Genomic DNA, 7,388 nt, shown 5'->3' on the forward strand with positions numbered 1-7,388 from the left:
ATGTTTCTAGGAATGTGACCATTTCATCTAGGTTATTCAATTTACTGGTTTACAACTGTTCATATAGTCTCTTATATTGTTATTTATTTATGTAGCATCAATTCTAATGTCCCCACTTTCATTTTTTATTTTAGTAATTTAAATCTTCTTTCTCTCTTTTTTAGTCAATTTAGCTAAAAATTTTCTTGAACTATTTGAAGAACTAAATTTTGATTTTATTGATTTTTCCCTATTATTTGTTATTATCTATCCCAATCACACCTTCTCTATCCTTAGTTCTGCTAGCTTTGGATTTAGTTTGTTCTTGTTCTACTTCTCTAGGTTGTTAAGATAGGTTTCTTTAAGCTGTAAAGATAGGTTGTTAACTTAATAGCTTTTTTGTTTTTTCATGTAAGTATTTATAGCTATAAGACTACCCCTTAGCATTGCTTTTTCTGTGTCCTATAAATTCTGTATGTTGTGTTTTCATTTTTATTTGTCTCTAAGTGTTTTCTAATTTCAAAATTTCTTCTTTGATCCATTGGTTGTTTAAGAGTTTAATTTCCACAAATTTGTGAATTTTCCTGTTTTCTTTCAGTTAAGGATTTCTAAATTCATTTCATTGTGGTGAGAAAAGATGCTTTGAATGATATTTAAATTTTGGAGATTTAATATGTGACCTAACATATGGTCTATCCTATATTATATCCCATGTACATTTGAGAAGAATGGGTATTCTATTGTTATTGAGTAGACTATTCAGTACATGTCTATTAATATTAGTGGGTATATTGTATTTTTCAGTTCTTGACTTCCTTACTAATCTTCTGTATGGTTGTTCTATTTATTATTGAGAATAAAATATTGAAATCTTCAACTGTCTTTTTAGTAAAGTCTATCTTTCTCTTCAATTCTTCCAAATTTTGCTTCATATATTTTGATAGTCTGTCATCAGATGAATTAATGCTTATAATTGTTTTATATTTTTCCTGTACTAAATTTTTATTAATTTATAATGTCCCTGTTTGTCACTCATAAACTTTTTTAAATTAAAGTCTACTTTGTTTAATATTACTATAGTCACTTCTGCTCTTTTTTGGTTACTATTTGCATGGACTATCTTTTTTCATCCTTTCACTTTCAACCTTTTCATGTCTTTGAAACTATGGTCTCTTATAATCAGCATTGGCTCTAACATTTTTTTAAACCCATTCTTCTACTCTCTGACATTTTATTAGAGAGTTTAATACATTTACATTTAAAGTAACTACTGATAAAGATTCACATCAATAATTTTGCTATTTGCTTTTTACATGCTTTCTATTATTTGTCCCTTATTTCTTATAAATCTTTTGTCCTTAGTTGATTTTTACAGTTAATTTTTCATTCCCTTCTCATTTCCTTTTGTGCATATTCAATAACTGTGTTCTCTGTGGTTAGAATGAAGATTACACTTAACATGCTAAAGTTACAGCTCTAATTAGAATTTATAACAGTTTAACTTCAACAAGATACAAAAACTGCTCCTTTATAACTCTGTTCCTGCCCTTTTTATTATTTTAGAGATGTTACATAACTACATGTTTATACATTAGGTCTCCAAAAACATAAACTACTAACTTTTTAAATGCATTGCCTTCTTAAATTATGTGGAAAACAAAATGTAAAGTTTCAAATCAATGTTATAAAAATATCAACTTTTAGACAAGTACTTGTGTGTGTTTTCAATGTATTAGTCTCTTAATATAAAGGGAGTAACTAGCCATTCTAACAATAATACTAGCTTTTATAATCGCCTGTGTATGTACCTTTACTGAGATCTTCATTTCTTCTCAGAGTATTGTTACTGTCTAGTGATATTTCATTTCAACCTGCAGGACTCCCTTTAGCATTTACTGCAGGGCATATCTAGTGGGAACAAACTCCATCATCTTTTGTCTATCTAGGAATGTATTAATTTCTTCCTCACTTTTGAAGGACAGCTTCCCAGATATGGAATTCTTACTTAACACTATTTTTCTTTGAGCCCTTTAAATAAATAATCATGCTACTTTCTCACCAACAAACTTTTTAATGAGAGATCTGCTAATATCTTATTGAGGACTACTTATATGTGATGAGTCATTTCTCTCTTTCTGCTTTCAAGATTCTCTCTTTCTTTGTCTTTAAATCATTTAATTATAATGTGTATTTGAGTTCAATCTATTTGGTTGTGCTATAGCTCTTGTATATGATACACACAAGGGCACACACACACATACACACACACACAATCACATATGGGTGTCTCAGAAGTATTAGAGTAGTTAAGTGAATTATCCAAATAAAAGAAGATAGAGAGTAAAAGAGAAATTTGAATCCAAAATGTTTAACCTAGAACTGGAAAATCTTGAAATTCCATTATCGTATTATGTTCTTTCATTTCACATGACTTGTTCATGCAACATTTCAGCAAATTTATACTGATTATTCAAGACCAATCATCATCATGACCTCCACTGTAAGACTTCCATAGTCTTTCATGTGCTTCTTGCACACATATCTGTTAACCTTTATCATGTCACAGTGAACGTGTATGCATCTCTTGCTCCTCGTGCTGTTTGGTTTTTTTTAAAGAACAGAAAGCATTCCTTACTTATTGAGTTTCTGGTGCTTAGCGCAATCCCTGAAATAAGATAAGTTCTCAATAAAAGATGAGGAGAAAAGTGTGGAAGTTAGAACTGGGATGGGAAACATTTTCTTGGTAGTCAAGTATGTTCCAAAACTTGAATTTACAAATATGTGTACATTGTTTAAAGACAGTGATGCCAATCTGGCTGAAATAAACAATTTAGGAAAACAACATATGGTCTCATGTAATATTTAATTCAACTAGCAGAGTCGAGAATATAGAAAGCTCTAGTAAATGTCAGAAAAAATTGTAATTTATGATTTCAATCAGTTCAAATTACTATATTTAAAGTACTGCCAGAAGGAAAAACAGTATGTATTGTGTGAAATCCAGACATTAGTCTCTTTATGGGTAAAAATTATGAGTAAACTGATTTCAGGGTCATTACATCTTAAGTTACCACAAAATGGACTGCCATGTCATTTAGCTCCTTGCCCATCTTAGAATGTATTCTAATGAAGTCAAGACAACTCCTATGAAGAACTGGAGACAGAGCCAGATAAACTTAATGTTTAATAGCTCATCCGGAATTTCCATTTTCTCTAAAATAAAATAAAAACCTATAAATTAGGATGTCAGGATTCCAGGCCATGGGATTGCTGATTTTCTAGTCACAGTTATATGTCCTATGGACAATAGATAGCAAAAATTCTTCAGCTTGGATTTGAGGTATTTATATAAGCATGCTTGAAATAGTTAATCAACTAAGTGCAATTACAGAGAATAGAAGACACAACTCAGATTCTAGAGGTGTTAAGCATCTCACTTTTCTAAGAGGCTATGACATATTCAAGTTCTGTTCTTTACTGAATGGAAATTAAGCCATTTGCTCAAATGCTTGTGGCTGGTATTATTGTTCAACAAAATTCTACTTTGTAGGAAAGGAATGTCCATGAATATTTTACTTTAAAATCCTTTTTAAAATATGTATTTTATGGGGGGGGGTAGAAGGAGTCAATAGGAAAAAAACACAAAAACAAAGGGGACATCTGTAATACCTTCAACAATAAAGATAAATTTAAAAAATAAAAATAAAGAAATGAAATATATATTTTAGAGAAGAGGTCAATATTCTAGTTGGTGCATCAAATCCAGCTTACCTCCAGTTTTTATAAGTAAAATGTTATTGAAGCATAGTTATACTCATTCATTTACACAGTATCTATGGCTAGTTTTGCACTTGAATAGCAAAGTTAATTAGTTGCAATAGGGTATGTCATCAGCCAAGCCCCAAATATGAATTATTTGTCTCCTTATGGGAAAGGTATACTGACCTACATTTTAGAGCTGTTGTTCACAAGCACAGATCAGAGAATCATGCCTCATGGACCACATCAGATTGTCATGAGAAATTTAAAATTTTACAACTTCAATGAAGGCAAGTTGACATCAAATAATAAAATAACCAAATTACACATGTATATATAGTTTTTTATCAATCTAATATCTCAGATTCTAACTCAGAGATATTCCAGCCAACGGCTGTGCTATTCAAACTAGGACTATTTGGATTAGCACAAGGCTAGAAACAATCACATTCCCCTTAAGAGGGTACTGTATGGTTAAGCCTTAGATGTCCACACAATGCAGCAATAGTAAATGCAGCAATATTAAAGAACGAATGAGGACTAACTTTGTATACTATGAAGGAGTGACACCAAGATTTAATGTGTAAAACAAAAATGTTGAGTAAAGTATGTATAGAATGTTCTACTCTTTATCTAAAAAGTATGAGGGGAGCCCTGACTGGTTTGGCTCAGTAGATAGAGCATCGGCCTGAGGACTGAAGGGTTCCAGGTTCGATTCTGATCAAGGGCATGTACCTTGGTTGAGGGCACATCCCCAGTAGGGGGTGTGCAGGAGGCGGCTGATTGATGTTTCTCTCTCATCGATGTTTCTAACTCTCTATCTCTCTGTAAAAAAAAATCAATAAAATATATTTTAAAAATAAAAATATGAGGGGATTGTAAATATACATTAATATATGCAGTATATTATATTAATAATAAACCATTGGAAGGATAAACTATAAAATTAGCAAAGATATTTTACAGGCCATAAGGTAGACTTTTTTATTATATCTTGTTTTATAGATTTGATTTTGAAATCTTGTAATTATTTTATAAAAACGTTGCTTATCTGGATAAACAATCCCTGAAAATGAAACAAATTTAATTATATGTGTAGTTGGTGGCATAGCCTCAGAAAGAGGCACTGTGATCTGCAGACAGTGGCCCTCCCCGACAGGTGTCCAGGCCCTAGTCCTCAGAACCTGTGAATGTATTACCTTCCCTGGCAGAAGGACTTTGCAGCTGTCACCTTAGAATGGCAAACCTTGGGAAAGGGAAGTTAGCCTGTATTATCTGGGTGGGCCCATGTGAGTCCATAAAAGTAAAGAACCTTTCCCAGCTTTGTTCAGAGAGTGATGTGAGGACTGAAGAAGTATCAAGAAGATGGAGACATTACTGTCTTTGAAAATGAAAGAAGAATGCCATGAACTAAGCAAGATGGACAGCTTCTTAAAAAAAGGCAATGAAATGGGTTCTTGTCTAGAGCCTCCAGAAAGGAAATCAGCCCTCCCAACACCTTGATTTCAGTCCAGCATGGAATTTCTGAATTACAGAGATAAAAACTTCGCCTTGTCTTCAGCCACTAAGTTTGTAATTTGTTACAGTAGCAATAAAAAAACTAATACATGAGCCGTGGCCAGTGTTGCTCAGGTGGCTGAGAGTCGTCTCATGCAATGAAAGATCACTGGTTCCATTCCCGGTCAGAGCACATGGTCAAGTTGCAGGTTCAATCCCTGTTTGGGGTACATATGAGAGGCAACTGATCCATGTTTCTCTCTCACATCGATGTTTCTCTTTCTCTCTCTCCTCCTCTGACTTCCTATCTCTCTAAAAAATAAATAAAAACATGTTGAAAACAATAACAAAGTGATACAGGAATGATTCCAAGTGACTTTAAAATACAGTAATTTAACTCTGTATCTTTAATGGGACATACTCTAATGACTAGCAGACTGCAAATGTCCTTAAATTATTTTTAGTAATCATAAGTTAGTATCTCTATTTGATGCTTTAAAAAGAAAGAATGCCAAGCCGGTGTGGCTCAGTGGGTGAGTGTCAACCTTTGAACCAGGAAGTTACTGTTAGATTCCTGGGTAGGGGGTATGCTGGAGGCAGCCGATCAATGATTCCCTCACATCATTGATGTTTCTATCTCTCTCTCCCTCTCCCTTCCTCTCTGAAATCAATAAAATTATATTTTTAAAAAAGATAGAAAGTAACTGTGTCATTGTGTTTGAGAACCAAGATATTTAGCGTGGTAGAAAGAACGTAAGATCTAAGATTGATGAGGTTATGAAAAAAACTCTATAGTTCTAAATTAGAATTGGAAGTATCCATATGAACCTAGAAACTATTTTATCTTGAAAAAACAATTTTGTCCACTGAAAAGTTTATGAACAATGAGTTCCTGTTTCTACAAGTACTATTTTTCCTCAAAACAAAACAGGATTTCTTGAAGAAATAGTTGATTTGAGATTTGGAGCAGGAAATGTACAAGATGAGGCTTTTTAGACTAACAAGGAAGCTTTCAAAGACTATCAAAGTATTCAGGAGTCAACTGAATAGGTCCTACTGAGGAAAATTGAGAAAATTTGAATGTCATTAATGATATAACTGCAATGGATTCAAATATATCAGATGTCTACTGATTCATAATGGTACTCAAAAAATCAAACAAAAATCCTAATTGGCCATCTTATAAAAAATAGCAGAGAACTAATTTGCTATTTTCAGAAAAGGTAAATAAAGGGAAAAAAGTTAGGATTTATTTTGCTTTTTTTCTCAAACTGTGCTTTGTAACCAAGTAGTATTTGAGGGGATGTTTGCATTACAGAAATATTGCAGAGAATAAATGAAGATATTTATTGGAGCATCATTATTTGTAACCCCTACTGAATTCGGCATTAATGAGAATTAATAGCAGCTAACATCAAAAAAAGAGAGAGAAATAGACTCTTAATAAGGAAGTATACAATCACTCTTAAACGTCTTTAAAAAATCTTAAAGCACTAAATGGTTATAGTAAGTATAACCTACATAGCATGAAACTCTGCAGAGCAAATATTTCATCATCAAATAACTTACAAGGAAACAAAAATAATAATAAAAGAGGTTGAAAGCACCTAAAAATATTTCAGCCAATTGCAATGAGTGCTCCCTATTTGAATTGGGATTCAAATAATATTGAGGTGAGAGAGAGAGAAGAGAGAAGAGAGAAGAGAGAAGAGAGAAGAGAGAAGAGAGAAGAGAGAAGAGAGAGGAGAAAAGAGGCTGGAAAAGTGTTAGAAAAGAGGGAGAGGGAAGAAAAAGAGAGAAAGAGCCTGGGGGGTGGGGTGGGAGCAGGGCAGAGGGGGTCAAAGTGAGGGATATGGGGGTACATCTGTAATACCTTCAACAATAAAAATAAATTTTAAAGAAAGTAAAAGAGAGAAAAAAAAGGAAGACCAAAAAGGATAGCCAAAAGAAAATCAAAAGTTAATCATTCCCTAGATATTTAATGATATTATAGAATTATTCATTTATATTCCATTTGATGATGGTATTTTTGGGAGTTTTTAATTTTTGGAGAAATATATTCAAAGATTTATGAGAAAAATAAAGTTTGTTATTATTCACTTCAAAATAATCTTGTGGGATGAGATGGTATTGAGTGGGGATGGGCTATTAGG

The sequence above is a fragment of the Plecotus auritus genome, assembly GCF_963455305.1.
Source record: "Plecotus auritus genome assembly, chromosome: 3".
NCBI lineage: Eukaryota > Metazoa > Chordata > Mammalia > Chiroptera > Vespertilionidae > Plecotus > Plecotus auritus.